Source organism: Schistocerca cancellata, chromosome 9 (genome assembly GCF_023864275.1).
Source record: "Schistocerca cancellata isolate TAMUIC-IGC-003103 chromosome 9, iqSchCanc2.1, whole genome shotgun sequence".
Lineage (NCBI taxonomy): Eukaryota > Metazoa > Arthropoda > Insecta > Orthoptera > Acrididae > Schistocerca > Schistocerca cancellata.
Window position 1 is genome coordinate 251,109,833 of NC_064634.1, and position 18,395 is coordinate 251,128,227.

At 38.8% G+C, this 18,395-nt stretch overlaps 1 long non-coding RNA gene across 1 annotated transcript in view; it reads right to left on the minus strand.

Annotated features, from left to right (window-relative positions):
• The window catches only part of LOC126100719 (uncharacterized), a 95,931-nt gene that overhangs the window by 8,584 nt on the left and 68,952 nt on the right, over positions 1 to 18,395 (minus strand). Inside the window, exon 2 of the long non-coding RNA XR_007522202.1 lies at positions 7,132 to 7,212. This is a non-coding gene — a long non-coding RNA (uncharacterized LOC126100719). The remainder of the gene's footprint in view (positions 1 to 7,131; positions 7,213 to 18,395) is intronic.

Sequence of the window (18,395 nt, forward strand, 5' to 3'; positions counted from 1 at the left end):
GCACCTGCAGTATTGGCTACCTATACTGCTGAGGCACACAAACCTCCCCACCAACGGCAAGATCCATGGTCCATGGGGACTTTGGTTTACTGAGAGAATTTCAGGAAAGAATGGCTCATCTGTAAAGTACTGCTCGAGTAAGATACGAGAAATTAGGGCTCATATGGAGGCATAAAGACAGTCATTTTTCTCTTGCTCTATTTACAAGTGGAACAGGGTGGGAAATGACAACGAATGGTACATGGTTCCCTCAATTACGCACCTTACAGTGGCTTGCAAAGTATCGATGTAGATGTATATTACATAAAGTCAGTAAGCGCATTGGAAGAATCTATTTAGTCCCTCAGTGATAACATCGGCACCAAAATGGAAGATGACACAGTGAAGAACATAATACTGAATTCAGTTTTCTGCAATTGTTTTACAGCAGTAGATCATAATACGGTTATTCCTTTCACCTCATTGTACAAATGCTGAAATGGCAGGTAAGTCAGCAGGGAATAGAAAAATCAAGGAATAGAAAATCAACTAAAATTGTTTAAAGTGGAAAACATCAGGACCTGATGAGATACTTGTGAAATTGTTAACATATTATGTGAAAGACTTTGCTCCTCTTCTAGCTGCAGTTCATCATAATTATCTCACTGGAGGAATAAAAGTACCAAATAATGGGAAAAAACTGCTTATCTGTGCCTATCTGCAACTCAGCATCTTTGCTATAACATGAGTAGCAGCTTTCCTTCTCATAATATTGTTACATTCCATCCGGGGAAAAACTGCATGTTATTCTCATTTCCAGAAAGTCACGAAACAGATGCACATCATTATAGTCCTATATTGTTTTGATTAATCTGATTTGGAATTACAGAATATGTTTTATGCTCACACAATATGACCTTTTTGAAGAATAAAATCTCCTCTATAAAAATCAAAATGTATTTCTGATTCAGAGATCTTGTGAAACTCTACTCACTCTGTTTGTTCATGAGATCCAGACCACCACAGACAACACTGCCCAAGTCAATGCTGACTTTCAGATCAGATAGCCTCCAATACAGTTACGCATTGTCAACTGGGCAATGAAATATGAGTTTTGCAAGTATCAGACCAGATCTGTGACCGAATTTAAGCAGATAGAACTCAACCTGTTGTTCTAAAAGCTGAGAGATTACAGTGGAAACACCTACCTCTGTTTTGACCCATCTCGAAAATTTCTCATTGTAAATTCAGAATGGAGAACAATGTTTCAAGGCATTTCAAGCCAAAAGCCAAGCTACAGTTTATTTAGGAACTTCCATGTTGGGGTTTCAATAAATTATAGAATTCTAGTAAGGAATATTGAATGAGAGCACCTGGCAGCTGTGATTAGAAGACTAATTCAGTGGTCCTCTATAGAAAGACTGCAGAAAGGGACATTTCTACATCTATGTGGGACAGAGGCATTTACAGATAGAAATACCTGAAAAGTAAGTTGATGATGCAGAAATCATATTTGAAGAGAAGTTCTGCATTCCTGAGCTTTAACAGTAGCCAGATTAAACTCATGATAAGTTTCATGTCTGCTCATGTGACCTTTAAGAAAGCTATATACACACAGCTTAAATTGCAGCAGCTGAATATTTCTGATGAGTATGATTAGAAATTTCACTGCTGTGCACCAGACATTCTGTAGGTTATGGCAGAATATATGTTCTGTCAAGCACTTACTTTTCTATAGAAAAGCCAATTATGTGTGAAATTGCTCAAGAACACACTTTGCACTTTTCTGTAAGACTAATTAATGCCATCGTTATTCCATAAATTGTACTCTATGAAAGAACTAAAACAAGTAAGATATATTAACCTTGAAACATGGTCTTTTTGTAGCATGTGTTACCCTTTAAGATATATCAACACAAATGTGCCAGTAAAATTTTAACTAATGGCATAAATGGCTGGTCATTTGGGCCCAAAATTTTTTCTAAGTGCCTAGTTCAGAATGTTAAATCTCTTTAAGATATATCAAACACCAATGTGCCAGTAAAATTTTAAGTAATGGCATAAAGGGCTGGTCTTTTGGGCCTGAATTTTTTTTTCTAAGTGGCTGGTCCTGAATATTAAGTTTTTAATGACAGTCTACTGCTCCATGGTTTAAGACATTCATTGCATATTCTCACACGTAACATAATTCATCTAGCGTAAAAGGAAATTTACTTTGAAAGTAAGCCTTCTCAAACAACCATTCGCAATATTTTTCCACAGCCTGTTAGCAATGTAAACAGTTGGTATGTCACGCTCATCGAAACAAGGCCCAGCAGAAACACGCATCGAAAGCAGTTCTTACTAGTCAAAACTGCAAAAATTTCACTGAAAACTAAAACAATGAAAAATTCCTGGAATTCTAAAAATTTCCTGCTTTTTTACCCAGATTTCTTCCAGATGAAAATTGTCCCAGGGCGTATACACCCTGTGAGAGGCTTTGGTAAGGGCCTATGGATTTCAGTAGGGATTGGAGGTTATGTTGGACCTCCAGGATAGGATCACTCAGGTAGAGCTTGTAGGTGGAGAAATCAGACAGTTGGTGGAGGCCTTCCATCAGGTAGCCACTGCAAATCATCATGACAGTGCAGCCCTGCAGGTAGGATAATTAGGTATGGATCTGTTTTCAGGTTGTTTAAGGGCTGCCTTTTCTTCTGCCAAAAGGCTAGGGTTCTGAGAAGGATGGTGAGGCAAAGTTGGAGGCAAGGAATTCCTGGAAGCTGACATGGGGGTGGGTAGGTAGGAGGGGGCAGGGTCACCATTGGCCCTCAACACCTTTTCTCCCATCCACTTCACCTCATTCTGGATACACCTTACCAAGTATATCATGATCCACAACTCTTATTGCTTTGAAGGGAAGGTTTACAAGAAAATCCACATCACAGCCATGGGCACACTCCTATATCAACCTGTTTATGTGCCATCGATAACAAACCTCCCTAGCTCCCGAAACTCCCAATCCCTGGTCTGGTTCAAGTTCATAGATGATATCATGATCCGGACTCAGGGTCAAGACACCCTATGCACATTGCTTCACAACCTCAGCAACTTTCCCCCATCCACTTCACCTAGTCCTCCTCTACCCAGCATGTCACTTTTCTGGACCTCCACCTCTCTGATGGCTCCATCCACACCTCTGTCCACATTAAAACTCCTAAACACCAACTGTACCTCCATTTCTACAGCTACCATCCATTCCACACCACAGTGTAACCATCCGTGGATGATGTATTTGCAGTAACAAGAACTCCCTTGCCCAATATGCTTTAGGCTTTACAAAGGCCTTCACAGAAAGGCAATACCCTCCACACCTAGTTCACAAACATATTTCCTGTGTAATATCCTCACACACCCCCAAACTTACCAGAATCAGCTACAAACGAGAACCCTGGACTGGAACAACTGAACCATATCCTTTGTCATGGCCAGGGCTTTGATTACCTCTCATCCTGCCCTAAACGAGGGACATCCTACCAAGATCCTTCTTACCCCTCCAAACATACAACATTCTCATTCATCCCTATGCCATTCCCATATCACATCCCTGTGGCAGAGCAAGGTGCAAGAGCTGCCCAGTCCCTCCTACTTCAGTCCAGTCACATGCTTATCCTACCCAAAAAGAGGCCCGGTCACCTGTGAAAGTACTCATGTCATACACCAACTCTGCTGTAAACACTACATAGCTTTTTATGTTGGTATTACTGCCAATCAGCTGTTCATCAGGATGAATGACAACTGCCAAACTGTCACCATGAACAAAGTTGAACACCTGGTGGCACAACATGCAGACGAGCACAACTTGGTCATTGTCAATGGCTGCCTCACAAACCAAGCCATCTGTGTCCTTCCCTTCACTGTCAGCTTCTCTGAACTATGCAGATCGGAGTTATTCTTACAACTTGTCCTCCACTGGCCTCAATCTTTGGCAACCAACTGTCCCCACATCTCTTTCTCCTTCCTCTGTCCTATCACCCCTCCCAACTGATGTCCCCGTGTCCATGTGTGCTGTTTCCCACTGGCCGCTACAATTGTGCCAGCCCATATACCTGCCACCTCTCCCTCCCATACTCCTGACAAACCAACTGCCTCACTCCAAGCTGCTAGCCACGCACCCCCCGTCCCTCCCCATTTTACTCTAGGTAGCTAAAGGATAGCTCTGAAAGACAGCAAGTTGTTGTTTTTTTTAACAACTTAATTCTCCTGATTTTCAGTGATTGGTCTCCTTCAGTCCAATGTTAAGTAATTACAAGTGTTTTGAATACAGTCACCAACTCCAATGGCATAAATTACTAGAGAGGCTTTCTGCACTCTTAGCAAGTTTTACTGTAGAAATACTGAGAGTGTAAATTCCAGTAATAGCTGGGCTACATATTACATCTCCCACCTTCATGTCTGAACATCACCACAGCAAGAAAATGAGAGAAATTAGAGCTTGTATAGAGACCTTCCAACAGTTTTAATTCTCATGCACTATTTGTCAATGGAATAGGAGAAATGGGGAGAAATGAGAATTGTATCAGAAATAACCTCCACCATTATCATAAGGTGATTCACAGAGTACAGATGTGGATCCAGATATGAAGAATTACTCAAAAAATCCTATAAGACTATTCTGATACTGACCACATTCACAAAACAATAGCCAGTTACTAATTCTATGCATAGCAGACGGAGCTTTTCATTTGAGTTATTCACAAACTATTTATGTTTCTATAAAAATGTAACATTTGCCATGCTATTCTTCACAGATATTTTTATATAACTAACTCCAAGCATCACTTGTCGATATCAGCACTGATAATTTTTGGACAGATGTTTGAATGGAATGAAAACAAGAGTCTCTATAAATTATGCAATGGATGTTAACTGAGTTTTCATAGCCAGACAAAGAGTGGGAAATGGACAAATAGGGTACCAATTGATCAGCATAAGGTTCAGTTTTGCAAAAAGGAAAAAAAGAAAAAAAGGTTTAATTGCTTGAAAGAAATCAGAAACTTAATTAGTGACTTGAGGAAAAATTGAAATATTTCAAAGACACCTGCTGCTAGCTTTGCGAATGGAATGTCAAAAAGGTCATCTCCCCAAGGCCTAGCTATTTTGGACATAATAAGTTGCGTTTCTGTGATATTTAACTGTCAAAAAGGCTTCCTTCTACTCAAGTACTAAATTTAGGATATTTTGAGAATTGAAGACTCTAGGAAAGCAAATGAGGTGTCAAAAAATTCATGCTTTCTCATCAAAACTTGAAAATAAAAAATTAAAATTTGGTCAAATGATCTATGAAATGATTTGTCTCAAACCAAGAAATAAAATACATTAGAGACACACCTGTCATGCCTGTGGACGTTGTTCAAAATTATGTACACATGATGTGATGATTGAGAATTTAAAGTTCACTGTTTAATTTAGTATCTTAGAATTTTAAAGAGTACTAAAGAATATCTGTCTGGTGAATTAAATCGAACAATGGAAAATCCAGGATGGAATGCAACAATATTATGAAAGGGAAGTTGCTACTCATCATACGGTGGAAATACAGAGTCACAGATAGGCGCAACAAAAAAAACTGTCACAAATAAGCTTTCAGCTAGTAAGGCCTTCATCAAAAATAGACAGCAGACACACTCACACACTCATGCAAATGCAACTCACACACACGTGACTGCTGTCTCTGGCAAGTGAAGCAGCAGCACCAGTGTATGATGGAGGGTGGCGACTGGGTAGTAGTAAGGAGGAGGGTGGGGCGAGAAGAGGGAGGGATACTAGGGTAGGGTGGCAGACAGTGAAGTGGAGAGATGGGGAGGGGGGTACTGGAAAAGGAGAGAAGTGGAAAGACTAGTTGCGAAGGTGGAAAGAGGGCTGTGTAATGCTGGAATGTGAACAGGGAAGGCGTTGGGTGAGTGAGGAAAATTCATTAGTCATTGTCCTCACCCATCCAGCCTCTTCCCTGTTTCCATTCCAGCACTACATAACCCTCATTCCACCACCATCGCACCCTGTCTCTTTCCTTCTCTCCTTTTCTGCTACCCCTCTCCCCTTCCGCATCTCCCCCCTGCCCTCTGCCTAACCTCCCGACTGCACATAGCTGCCCTACCCTCTCTCCACCCTGCCTCTGTGCCCTCCCCAGTAGCACTTCACTACCATCCAAACCCTGCTATCTGTCCTCCTCCCCACCCAAGCCTCCTCCTTACTCCCACACAGTTGGCACTCTCATCATGCACTGCTTCTGCTGCTGCTCACGGTGTGGTTTCAGTTGCCACAGACTGCAGTGTGAGCATTTGTGTGTGTGTGTGTGTGTGTGTGTGTGTGTGTGTGTGTGTGTGTGTGTGTGTATGCGTGCTTGTGTCTGTTGTCTATTTTTGACTAAGGCCTTACTGGCCAAGAGCTTATTTGTAACAGTCTTTTTGTTGTGCCTATCTGCAACTCAGCATCTCCACTTTATGGTGAGTACCAACTTCCCTTTCATAATATTGTCTGGTGGATTATTGAGACTGTGCATTGTTCAGTGGTGTGGACTTGATATATATCTATAGTCTTTGCTTGAAGGTGTAAAAAAGTGGCAACAATTTATTAGTGCCAAAAAGTATTCTATAGTGAATCCTTGAAGTATCAGGAAAGTAAACGTGCATTGTCAAGTTGCAGCTCATGTGTCGTACATAATTTTGTGTATCAGTCAAAGGCACAGCAAATGTTTTTATAATATATTTTATTTCTTACTTTTAGACAAATTATTTCAGAAAACATTTGACCTTTTGTTAATACTTTTTATAGTTATCACATCTGCAAGAACTAAAATCAGCAAATATTTATTACTAACACATTCATTAAATTAAGCCATCATGTTTATTTCAGTTTTCCCATTTCCCTGCACTGTGGAAATGGGCCAAGCTTGCCTCTGTACATGCACTAATTTCTCTATCACTGAACAGATGATGTAAATAACTATGCGATTTGATACAAAAATCAGTCCTTTAAACTTTAACAACAGAGTTTTGCATGAAGACAATTTTTTCCCCGAAGTTTTATAAATCTTTGTAATCCTATGATTCTCCTGATAGATCATTCAGATTATCAGAAAAAATATATAAATTTATATTTGTAGAGCAAATTTACCTTAAGAATAGACTCCAGAGTGTCCCCAGGCTTGCTGGCCGAGGCCAGACCTGGGAGGCTGCGACCATCGCTGGCATTCACCTGCAGGTAGAAATGAAACATGCATTTTACTAGAACATAACAATTTACCTATTCTTATTGTTTGTTTTACATCTGCACAAAGATCTGATAAGTTTTCTATTCACTTTTTATTTATGTTCAGCAGCAAGGAATTAACTCTTGCGACTGAATTCTTCTTACTAACTTCAGTATCTTATAACTTTGCATGTTGGGATTTGTACCAACAAACATTGAAGGCTGAATGTTAATTCATTTTCTGTATAGTTCAGAGTATGGTACAAATATTTCAATTACTTGCCATTTTTGCTGTTTTCATAACAACCTTCACTACCAATGGTTGATCATATTTCAGGTGATTTACTAGCACTGTAATTACTTTCAAATATTAGATAACATTGTCACAATGTATATTTCCAGACAAGCTTACATATACCTCCTTGTAACAACAGTAATAAGACACAAGTTAATTTAAATAACTACCAGCTTATTTTGCTGCTAACTGTTTCCTATGCTGTCAGAGAAAGTTATGTATTCAAGAATGGTCTTTTTTGCAGACAATGTCAGTTATGCTAACCAAACAATATAATATTAAAGTGACAAAACACTTACCACATCAATAACAGAATACTAATTGTGAAAATTAAAAGTTAACTAATGTGTATGATGAACTGGCCATGTGCTCTACCCTGGCTAAACATAACCTTATAGATTCATTCAACTGCATATACCAGCTCTAAGTATTGTTTCTGACAGGCTATTCAGTATCGACCACCCATTATGAAATCCCCTACCAACAACATCATCCACATGCAGTATCCCGTCTGTGGTCAATTTACCAAAGTTGGAGCTGTTACTTCTCACCCAAACAGCTCCTCAATTGGAATCATGAGGCTGAGTACATCCCAGTGTGGTGCTATCACCAATCAAATATTCCTAGCAGTACCAGGAATCAAACCTGAGTCTTCTGCATGGCTGTCAGACATGCTGACCACTTAGTAACACAGGCAGACAATTTCGATATATACATATCCTCCCCCCCCTCCCCACTCCCCCTCTCCTCCTTGAGTTAAACTGACAAATCCTATCGCACTGTAAAATGATCTGTGAATGAACAAATGACTACTACAATTACTACTGCTGCTATCATCAGCTTAGTTATTAAACAATGGAAAATCCAAGATGGAATAATGACAGTATTATGAAAAGGATAGACTACTACTCATCCTATAGAGGAGATGTTGACTTGCAGACAGGCACAACAAAAATGCTGCTAAACATGTAAGATTTTCACCCAAAAGTCCTTCTAAATTAGATAACACGCACACATTCATGCATGCACAATTCATACACACATGACCTATAACTCTGCCCACTGAGCAATGGTGTATGAATGGAGAAGCAATCTGGGTGGTGGGAGTAAGGAGGAGGCTGGGCAGGGAGGGGAGGAATAGCAGAGTAGGGATGGTAGATGGTAAAGCGCTGCTTGTGGGAGCATACCGGGACTAGTTGGGACCGGATATGGCAGCCAAGAATGGGGACGGTACAGTGCTGCTTGTAGGAGCATACAGAGATGTAGTGGGGACAGGCTAAGGCAGCTAGGGATGGCGGTTATCACTGAAACAATCAGTTCAGTTATATTGGTATTTTTATTCATGCCTGTTTAACTTGACTGTTAAAATTGCTCAAAATTACCAGTTTCTGAAATAGCTGTTTTTTGGTTTTTTATTCCTATTAATTTCTGTAATAAATGTAGAAATTTAACAAAGATTGAAAAATTTTGGTTCTCTTGGTTTCAAAACAAATAGAATAAAAACATTAAATCAAGTAACAAATAAAAGAAAACTTAATCCATCAACCATTCGCTGCTTTTCTCGAGAAGTGAAAAGTGGTAAAATACTACAAAAAGATCACCAATATTCTCTTACTGATTCTTTTTTTTTTAACTCTGCAATCGGGAATCATGTCACTAACTGGGCATTACAAATAGTCAGTGCTAAAGGTGAAAGCTGATCTTGCAGAACTCTGTTTCTCATGTTAATGTATCCATTTCCAATGGCTACAAGGAGGTGAAGGCGTATTACGTAGACACAGACAGTAGGTCAGCTACTTTCTATTTTTATTGTAAACTATGAATGAATTGTTGTTATATTTTTAATTTATTAATGTTGTCGTAACTTCCTTCCTCTTTTATTATTTCATAGAGATGGCAGACAAATTCACAAACTTTTAAATCAAATGAAGCATTGTACTTCATTGCTAAATAAATTCATGAAAACATTTCCAGACTAAAGTTGGTGCCTCTGTAATACAATGGATGTCTGCTGGTGATAGTGGGAAGCTATCTTATAGAGCAGTTGGGGCAACACCTCGCACACTGCATGTATGTGCATGCAGCCACGACACACAGCAACAAGGATATTATTGTCTCACCAATGCTGTACCAGTTCTTATGAAATGTGTGTGTTGCACATTTCTATAGGCACTGTTATTAAAATAGCACTGATTACTTTTCCCATTTCCCATTTTGTATAATAACACAATGTTTCAAACCAATGCTAATTTAATAAATAACACTTAATCCTTTTTTAAAAAGTTTACTTAAAAATGGAAAGTTTTGGCACTGCTGCTATGGCTAATTGATTTTTTTTCTGCTTGGCTGCTAGCAATAAACAAAAAATACCTGTTGTAATAGTGAACAAAATAAAATACCAAAATGTACCAGTTATTCACAACTAAAATACCACTATCATTTTCAACTGGTCGGTTTTTCCCATGTCTATGAGCAGCTAGGTGAAGTGGTGGCTGCAGAGGGGGCAGGTGGGGAGAGGAGGAGGGAGAGGGCAAGGTGAGCAGGAAAGGAGAGAAACAGAGAGGGGGAAAAAGACAGTGTGTGCATTGGTGGAACAGAAGGCTGTGTAATGCTGTAGAGGAAGCAGGGAAGGACATTGGTGGCTGAAGGACAGGGTCTAACGAAGGTTCAGGCCACGGTTGTTATGGGGCTGTAGGATATATTGCTGGGAGAGTTCCCACCTGCGTAATTCAGAGAGATAGAGTTGGTAGGAAGGATCTGTATGGTGCAGGCTGTAAAGCAGTAACTTAAGAGAAGCACATTGTGTTGGGCAGAATGCTAAGCAACTGGATGATACAGTTGTCCCCTGGCCATAATTTGTCAGTGGGCATTCATGCAGACAGACAGCTTGTTGGCTGTCAAGCCCACGTAGAACACAGCACAGTAGTTGCAGCTTAGCTTGTAGATCACATGACTGCTTTCACAGGTTGTCCCACCTTTTGATGGCGTAGGTGATGCTTGCGACAGGACTGGAGTAGGTGATGGTGCGAGGATGTATGGGACAGGTTTTGCATCTAGGTCTATTACCAGGATATGAGTCATAAAGAAAGGAGTTAGAAGCAGGACTGGAGTAGGGATGGATGAAGATATTGGGTAAGTATGGAGGGTGGTAGAATTAACACTGTGAGAGTGGTGGGAGGATAGTGAGCAGGATATTCCTCATTTCAGGGCACAGCAAGGGGTAGTTGAAATCCTGGCAGAGATTGTAATTCAGCTGCTCCAGTCCTGGGTAGTATTGAGTCACAAAGAGGTGATCTTATGTGACCAGACAATGAGGCTTTGGGAGGTGGCAGGTGACTGGAGAAATAAGGCACAGGAGATCGGTTCCTGCACGTGGTTGTGACCATAATTTAGGTCTGTGAAGGGCTCCGTGAGACCTTCGGTATATTTCGAGAGGGCTGCTCATCACTTTAAAAGCCATGTTCATATGTGGCTAGACTGGATGGAAGGGACTTCTAGGTACGGAATGGGTGGCAATGTCAAAATGAAGGAATTGCTGATGGATGGCAGGTTTGATATGTACAGCGGTACTGATGTAGCCATCTCTGAGGTGGAGGTCAACTTCATGGAAGGTGGCTTGTTGGGTTGAGGAGGACCAGGTGAAGCAAACGGAGGAGTAGGTGTCAGAGGCTCTGGCGGAAAGTGGATAGGGTATCCTCACCCTTCATCCAGATCACAAAGCTAACATCTTCATTCCTGTAACCCCATGGTGTCAAACTTAGTCCCTGTCCTTCAACCACATAACCTCTTCCCTGCTCCCATTCCAGCACTATACAGCTTTCTATTCTACCAATGCAAACAGTCTTTTCTCCACTCCTCTACTTTTCTGCTCCTCCCCCCCCCCCCCAATCACCAGCACTGTCTAACCCCTTCGACTGCACCTAGCCCACCTACCCAATAAATACTACGTTCCTGTATGCCCCCACAAGCAACACTTTACCGTCCACAAATCCTACCATACTGCAGAATGCAATGGCACCAAATAAGAAGCTGTTTCCCAAACAGGCTCAGGTAACGGAAGGACCATACGGCAATGTAGTGAGTCACTGGAGCAAGGAAGGATACACAATTCATGAGAAAGGATATTGATTAGCAATCTATGCATAGGTGAGCCACAGACACACAGGTGCAAAAGTCAAAATTTTCTTTATTATATACAGTGAAACCTCTATATAATGTTTTTCAAGGGACCACAAATTCTGAATACTGTATAGAGGAAAACACTATAAAGAGGAAGGCTTCCAAATAATAATTACATGGCATTACTGGAGACAGGGATACCACTAATCAGCTTTGACAAATGGTGCCATAGATGACATTTTAAATTTTCACAATACCGTAATATGATATTCATTGCAAATGATCAATGTATCAAATGATTAGTTTTTTGTAATTAAAACATGGGGCCCAGTAGGTGGATGGGTCAAAGTAAATGGATCAGTTTGTACTGTAAAAAGTTATAACAGATTCTTAAGATGTGACATCATTGTCCAAAGCTGACAGGTGGTATCCCGTTCTTCAGTTGACCCAATTATAGAATATGAGCCAAATTTTGTTTATGATATACTGCAAATATTACACAAAAACACAGTATGTGGTACAGATTAAAAAAGAATTAGTTACAAATAACTACTTTAATAATTAAATTATGAAATGGAACTTAAATTTGCACAAAACTCTAGAAACCTATGCAATCTGAAAATCACATACCTATGATTTTTTTAAATATTCAAGCAAGCATATTTGTTTTGTATTTCTCCTTGACTGTATGGCAATCATTTACTGCTCATTCTGTCCTCAAGTGTATGGGCCATCATATAACTCCCGAATGTTTCAAAGGCTTTAGCTGCCTTAGTATATGAGGGCACAGGGTCATCTTCCTTGTCACTGTCTCTTTCACTACCACTATTATTCTCCAAACTTCTCTCTGCAGTCAGTTCCTCAATACTTTATACTCCTGTGGTTGCCACGTTGTCATCCACAGCCACAAAGTGTTCAAAAGTGACAGAATCACTGCCTATTAATTCCTGAAACTCTTGCAAATCACTTGCAACATCTTCCACAGGAGCTGCCATCTCATTTTCACAGAATCCGCTTTTGTGAAACAGTTTTTAATAGTTTCAGCACTGACTTCCCTCCACAAGTACATAATTAAATTCATTGCCTGTATAATATTCAGATCCAGTTGTGAGCTCTGCTGGCTTCCCGGTTTTCTTTGGTCCATCAAATTCAAGGCCTTTTTTACAAGGGCTGTCCTATATTTAACCTTAAGGGCATGTATTATTCCCAAGTCCGAAGGTTGCAGGTGGCTGATGCAGTTGGGTGGCAGGAAAATTACTTTCACATTTCTCAGAAAGGATACGTCTGGTGGACGTGCCACACATCTATCCACAAACAGCAGCACTTTTCTTGCAGCAATCCCCATTTTGGCATCAAATTCTCTGAGAACACGTAAAAATATCTCACTCATCATCCATGTCTTGGCATTGTTTGTATATTTGCTCGGAAACATGGAAATGTTTTTGAAGCACCTTGGATTTTTTGGCTCCTCGATAACCAAAGGTTTTAGTTTTTCACTGCATCAGTGTTTGTACACAACAAAACGGTAAGACGTTTCTTGCTCTTCTTACCGCCATGGCAATTTTCCCCACGAAAAGTAAATGTCTTATCAGTTTGTAGCCATGTATCAGATTAGGGAGAGTCTGTATCCACTGAGTTACAGTTGGATCATCCACACTTTTACTTTCTCCACATTCCGCTTTCTATACAACACCATGATGCTGTCAAAATTTATCAATCCATCCATTGGATGCCTTAAAATTTTCCATTCCTAACTGCAGTGATATTTGAAGCACCTTCTCCTTCAGAATAGTTCAGTTTATATGAATGTTTGCAGTGTGTGCTTTCTGAAACCAAGTTAATAAAACTTCCTCCATTTCGTCGTAAGTCAATGGTTTCACACGCATACGTTTCGAATTGCCACAATTCTCAAACCCTTCCATTATCGACAATCTGTTTTTCATAGTAGTGTTGAGTATTGAGGGGGCCAGTTCAAATTACTTCGCTAGCTCCACGTGACTCACACCAGAAGATGCCTCCACTTTTTTAATAACAGAAAACTTCTCTTCCAGAGAAATGTTCTTCCACTTTTCACTCATGTCCACCAATGAAAGCTTAAAAAAAAAAAGTTATATCGAAGACACACACTCACTAGACACACTAACTGTTTGCTGCTCAGCTCACACAACATGCTATGAATACAAAGCATCAACTGAAATGGCACCAAAAAGATTGCAAGCAGAATGTGCGTCACATGTCATGTAACCGGGTTCTGCCACTTACATATGAAACACGCTGAGCGTGGGCTTTCTGAGCTGGTGCAAATTGTGAATCCACAGAATGGAAAACTATGTGTCTACATCCAGTCACTGTGGCGTTCGCTGTGTTATTCAGTGGTTTGGTATTTAACTAATTTGTAAATGGAAATGATAATCTTATTTTATTACATTGAGTAATTACTAAATAATATTTCTCCCGGCTAAAGATTTGATCAAGTTGCTAACGAACTCCAAGTTAAAGTCGTGTTAAAGTGTTGTCTGTAAGTTGTGTAAGTGTCACTAAATTACAGTTCATACAACAGATTCTAAACAACTATTGATTAAGATGGAAGCAGTTATCTTCAGCAAAATGATCATTAAAACCACCGAATATCAGCCGCGCACAACACTGACCTATGTTACCTGAAACAATATTCTTCGCAACTTGTGCGTAATTAATTTTGGCTCCAAACATCAGCTAGAAAAGTTTGTTATAATGATCATGCTATGAGCACTGTTTTTAAAGAACCAATCTGATTTGAATTATTTTCATTAAAATGAGTTCGGGACCACCGGTGCACATTTATTTTTACACATTTGTATTACGTTTGGCATTTATGTCTGCAGAGTTGCGTAATTTAAATTTGAATTCGCCGCTGAGATAATTGTTAAGATGGCGGCAGACAATTGATAGAGACTTTCTATTGTTAGAGCAAATAAGTAAATATTTAAAATGATTATTAAACGCTATAAAATCTACTTTCATATTGTGCAGTATTTAGACCTCATCAAGCAAACATTTGATTTGTTTCTAAGGAAAACACAGACAAAAACGTGATACAAATCGCTATCATCAATGGCTGCGCTCCTTGTAGCGGAAAGAAATAATTAACACAGATAATGCTTACTGAGAGAGGAATTAAAGTTACAAATAATTATTCACTCATGTTTATAATAATAATGAACTCTATTTTCAAGTAATAATTAACAAATAATTACAATTTCTTAACAGACCTCAGTTCGATATGCGTCCAGAACCTACAAAAGCCATCCAACAAAAGGTAAAAACAAAGGAAGACAAACGCAGATCATAAAAGGAATTTACAATTATCATTGTCTTTGTATGATACACATCGATATGTCTAATTACATCATAGAATATTATATAAATAATTAATATTTATAAGTTTTCATTGTTTTTTCAAACGTTGAATACATAATGTTTATAACTGTTAGAGGCATAATTTCCTCTTGTCGCACTGTAGCCAAAAATTTATCTCGTGAATGTTACATCACTTAAACATTATAAAGAGGTAAATAATTGACCACGGTTCCAAAAATATGAGCGTTACATGGAGGAAATTGTAATATAGAGGAAGCTCAAAAAGAGGAAAATTTAACATTGTTTATATGGACTTTTAGTCAGGACCGAAAAAAACCGACGTAATACAGAGGAAAACATTATATGGAGGAACGCTATAAAGAGGTTTCACTGTACTAACTAACAAAGCTAGGAGGAGCCTACATGGCATCAGAGCTTTAATGAGACAATACCACTATGCAATAAGCCAGTTAAATCAATAAACAAATGAATACTGCTAAGCTATTGATGATGTATGAATAGCTCCAAAGCTTTATGAAGTTTGTGAGAGATTTCAGCTGCATGCCAATATTGCCAATCAGCAATAGGAGGGTTTCTGAGTTTGGCCATCTGTGACAGTTTTACCATACTCTTGATGCACTGTAATTACATCATAGGATTTATTTCAAGTATATTAGCTACACACACCTCCAATTATGATAGTAAGTCACCTGCTTGCATCTTATGCATTGAATCATCAAGTTAATAAAGGAAAGGATCAACTTAACTTGTGCAGCCTCGAGTGCAAAGGTCACCTAATCTGCTTTCTATGGACTCACAACTTATCTGAGATACTTTTATGGAGGTTTGGTCATCATCATCCCAGTCAACAGCAGAACCACAACCATCACTGGCAACAGCAGCAGAGCCACAGTCACCAGTGGCAGCAGCATCCCCAGAATCATTATCATCAGAAACACAGGCAACAAGAAAAGAATCAACACCAATAATTGAAAATGCAACATCAACACTGGCAGAAGTAATAGGAGCCACTCATCCCCTTAACAAGACAAGAAGTTCACCACCATGCCATCTGAAGGAGCAGTCAACATTGGAAAACCCATCAAATTGCCATTTACTGAGGAAGAAAAAAGCAGCAGTTCCATCCCATTTCAATGATTTTTTGCTGAAGGCCTACAGGAAAACCACAGTAAGATAAGTACAAGTGTAATGCTCTTACATATTAATATGCAGTCTCTTAAGAACAAACTTAATGAACTCCAGTATTGGCTGGAAAACTTAAACTGCACTGTGATTTTAACAAATGAACACTGGCTTAGCACTGAGGAACTAAAATTACGTGTACCATTTGGATATGAATTGGCAACCAGCTACTGTAGAACAAGGAGTAAACATGGTGGTGCATCTGTATGTGTTAAAAATAGTGTGAATAGATGTAAGTGGACTGTGCATAGAAGAAAAATTTGAAGCTGCAGCCATAATGTTGTCAAACCAGGAAATTATAGTAGTTTTAGTATACTGCCCCCAAAACACAATGAAGACCTGTTTGTGGAGCTTCTGGAGAAACTGATACTCTTGCTACTCAAATACAGAAATTACAGAATACTAATATTTGGTGGTATCTATATAGATGTTAGGTTTAAGAATAGAAAGGTTGATCACTTGCTAAATACATTAATATCCCTTAACTTCAGTTGTGTAAATTACAAACCCACAAGACAGGAAGCATGTCTAGACAACATAATTTGTAAATTTCATCTAAACAAAACAGAATTCAACACAATCAAGCTAGGCATTTCAGATCATGAGGGACTATGGCTCAGACAAACTCTTAACAGTAAAGCAACTGAAACTTCCGCAGACTGTAGAAAAATTATAAGACCAATTAACAAATAAAAGCTAAACAAGTTGGTAATTAAATTGAATTCAATAAAATGGGATAAAATAATAACCACTGCAGGTCCAAACAAATCTACCAACAAATTTCTAGAACTGTTAATGGAAAATTTTGAAGCATGTTGTCCTAAACACTGCAAGAAAATATCAAAGCAACATCGTTACACCAAACCACAAAATCTAAAATGCTGGTACACCCCATATGTAAGTAGAATAAGAATCATAATGCTACTCTATCATGATAGGTCCAAGCAAAATAATGCTGACAAGGAAATGTACAAGAAAGTGAAAAAGATTTACAGGTCTGAAATCAAGGCAGCTAAAGTGCAAAGCAAATGATACATATATACTGAACTCAGTAAATAAATGGAAAGCTGCATGGGAAATTATTAAAACAGAAACTAAGTGTGATGATAAAGTATACCAGACACCAATTCCACCCGATATTCAAAATGCGCATTTTGTCAGACCTCAATCTGAAAACAGCATAACGGGAGAATTTGAGTAAGGTAGAGGCACTGCTGCCAGAAATGAACAGTGGGCAGACAGACAGCTTTCACTGGACTTTTGTAACTGAGAAGATAGTCAATGAATCAGTAGCTAACCTCAGTAATTCTAGAGCAGAGGATTACTATGGTCTCTCAATTTATGTTATTAAATATATCAGAAATCAAACTGTAATGGCACTGACTAAAATAATCAACAAAATTTTAAATGAAGTTAATTATCCAGAATGTTTAAAAATATCTGTAGTTAAATCAGTACATAAGAAAGGAGATTTAACATCATGAGATAACTATCGACCAATATCACTTATACCTATAATATCAAAAATAATAGAATACTGCATGCATAAACAGATGAGTCAATATTTTGAACATAATGATATGCTCACCTCCTCACAATATGGTTTCAGATCCAGCCTTTCTACAGTCAAAACAGTTGTGCGTATGGTAGCAAAACTGTATAGCTGTTTTGAAAATAAAGGTATTATCTGTGCAACACTTTGGACCTCGGGAAATCTTTCGATATGGTCTCCACAATATTCTCATGAAACAACTCTACCACTACCGAGTCAGAGAGACTGCCCTACGCCTAATGCAATCATACTTGGACACTAGAAAACAGTTAGTTAAGCTAAATAATCAAATGTCAGAATGTCTCCCAGTTGTAAACGGCGTACCTCAAGGATCTGTTCTTGGACCTTTCCTTTTCATTATTTATATAAATGATTTACCTGCAGTTGTATCACTTGATGCAGTGCTATATGCTATGACGCAACACTCATCACATGTGATACCAATCTTGAAAATGTGTAACACAGCATGGTAGTGGCAATGAAGAGGTACACTATTTGGTTTGAGCCAAATGTACTGCAGAAGAATGACAGTGAAACTGAAACTATTGTGTTCAGTCTGAATGCTCCTAGTCATGATTTAAAAAAAAAAAAACAGTAATATTATTAGGATTTTATATAGATCATACATCTGCTGTACAAGCTGAGGAGCAGCATCAGTAAAGAACTTCTGTTATGTGCATA